A 2469-nucleotide genomic window follows, 5' to 3' on the forward strand; every position below is an offset into this window, starting at 1 on the left:
TAACTACTTATCGGTCATTTTAATGAGATATAATTTCTATATAAGGATATGTAATTGAATCATAGATATACGATTGACGTCATTGTATCGAGTTGCAGTTAGCTGTGCTGTACCTACTCGTCACCAAACAAATAAATTATTTGTGGTAAAGTCACACTAAAGTTTCAAGTGAAGATTCTTTTTACTAGTATTTTTCGTAGTAATTTATTCATGCATTGATTATCACCCATCACCCACTCATTAGCGACTTTGATCCTATGTATTTTTTTTCTGATGTAATTTCAATTCACAATTGATACAAAAATGACTCACAAATCCTCCAGTAATTAAAACGGCTCAACTTCTCAACCAATCAGAGAGCTTCCTTTTCTTATTTCGATACCAACAATTGAAAAAATTACATCAGGAAAAAAACTTTGTTGCTATGAGCTAAGAGGAATTGTTAATTTTTAGGAAGATTTCATCATCTTTTTCAAAGTGTTTGACAGCTATAAAAAGGCGAGCTGGAAGGTGTATCAATCATCTTTCTCAATCAAGCAATCAAGAAGAACACAACGACAACAACAACAAACGAACAATCAAATCATTCATCAAAATGATTATCACAAATAACCAACAACAAGATATTCGTTCTCAAGACGAGATTTTCATCTTCGGTTACGGCTCCCTAGTATGGAAACCAGACTTCGAGAGCAACAAAAAATTCATCGCTCATCTTCCAGGCTATGAACGACGTTTCTGGCAAAGCAGTGTTCACCATAGAGGGACCGAGGAGAAGCCAGGTCGATGTCTGACGCTCATCCCCGCTGACGGTAGCAAATGCTGGGGCCTTGTTTACCAAGTAACTGGGAATGAAAATGTAAAGAAAGTCTACGATTATTTGTTCATGCGAGAACAAAGCATCGGATGTTACGATCTCAAAGTTTTACCAGTCGTCCCTAAAGACAAGAGAATCAACAACGGCAAACCTATCATGGCGCTCGTTTACTACGCCACACCGAAGAACCCACACTACGTTGAAGAGAGTGAAGAGAAGAGTGCGAAGTGCATTGCTACATCACACGGAATAGCAGGACACAGTATTGAATACCTGTTCCGTGTCACTGACTTCATGACTGAGCACCTTCCAAGTGAAGAGGAGCCTCACTTGTACAACGTTGATCGTATGGTTCGCAAAAAGATTGGACTGAGTCAAACAAACTTACAACCGTGGAGCATCTTGACGCAATGTGATCGCTTCGACGAAATCATCCGAGGAAGTAGAAGACACTATAATTTCAATGACAATATCATCTTTACTAGATAAATGAAAAAAACTTTCACTAAGTAAAGGATGTTGTACATGTTGTAAAGATTTGAGATATTTATTCTTGTATATAATACTAATCAAACCAGAAGAAAGTAATAAATTTTTAGAAAGTTGTAAATATATATTATATATAATTATTTTTTCATGCCAATATAATTAAAATGCAGAAGAAAAAATACACATGCATTCTTTGAAAATGTTCAGGATTTCGCGTGATTTGATTTATTCCCATTAGTAAAATTAAACACTTGCGTCGCAAGTCCTCAAGAATGGATCACCAAAAATATTTGGCAAGTTGTGAAATCTATCCTTGAGGACCCTATCCATCCAAAATTAGTCGAATCTAATTGTGCATCTTTGAAAAATGCTGTGTAGGGAATCATTTCGGGGGGAGGGGCACTTACGCAAAATTGGGTACGGTGCGGGACGTGTTGCTGGTCAGGGTCGCTTTGTGTCCGCTCTCCCTCCCCTGGGGATCACGTTGATATCAAAGGGGGTAAGATCCGAAACTCTTGGATGGGAAATGAAAATAACTTTTTCTATCTGTGTAAAATAAAACGCGTGATCCGCATTGTTCGGATTTTGCTGAAATTTTGGCGAGGTCGAAAAATCGCTAAATTTGCGACATTTACTTTCGCGAACTTGAGGAGAAAATGTAATTTGCCTCTGCGTCTGAAGAAAATATTACAACACCAAAATACTGTAACTCACTTTCACGAGTGAAAGGTCAACTAGTTTTTTGTGGGGCCCTAGAATCAGAAAAATTCTAAATACGAGTAAGTAACATAAAAAATTTTGGAAATCCGTTCCTACCTGTGAAAAAGATTTTCAAAAGTATTCATTCAATCAAAAGATATCAAACAAAGTTTATTGCTGGTTGATCGACAAAAGGCTGTTTTTTTGTCGTTTTTTACTACTTTATAGAGTCAACCAGCAATAAACTTTGTTTGATATCTTTTGATCGAATGAATATTTTTGAAACTTTTTTTGACAGTGATGATGATCTAAGATTGAAGAATCACTCCTGTGAAAATGGTAATTATACCACATTTCTACAACAAATTGATTTTTTTCTTCTTCATTTTTCAATTTCATTTTCCTTTTTTTTTTCAAAATTTTTTACTTGATTTGATAATATTCCACTCACGAATATCTTTTTA

At 35.8% G+C, this 2469-nt stretch overlaps 1 pseudogene across 1 annotated transcript; it reads left to right on the plus strand.

Annotated features, from left to right (window-relative positions):
- Positions 1–484: 484 nt before the first annotated feature.
- LOC136811342 (glutathione-specific gamma-glutamylcyclotransferase 1 pseudogene) lies at positions 485–1481 on the plus strand (annotated as a pseudogene). Its single transcript, XR_010847227.1, has one exon. The product of XR_010847227.1 is annotated as a glutathione-specific gamma-glutamylcyclotransferase 1 pseudogene (transcript).
- The last annotated feature ends 988 nt before the right edge of the window (positions 1482–2469 follow it).

The sequence above is a fragment of the Clytia hemisphaerica genome, unplaced genomic scaffold, assembly GCF_902728285.1.
Source record: "Clytia hemisphaerica strain Z4C2 unplaced genomic scaffold, Clytia hemisphaerica genome assembly, whole genome shotgun sequence".
Lineage (NCBI taxonomy): Eukaryota > Metazoa > Cnidaria > Hydrozoa > Leptothecata > Clytiidae > Clytia > Clytia hemisphaerica.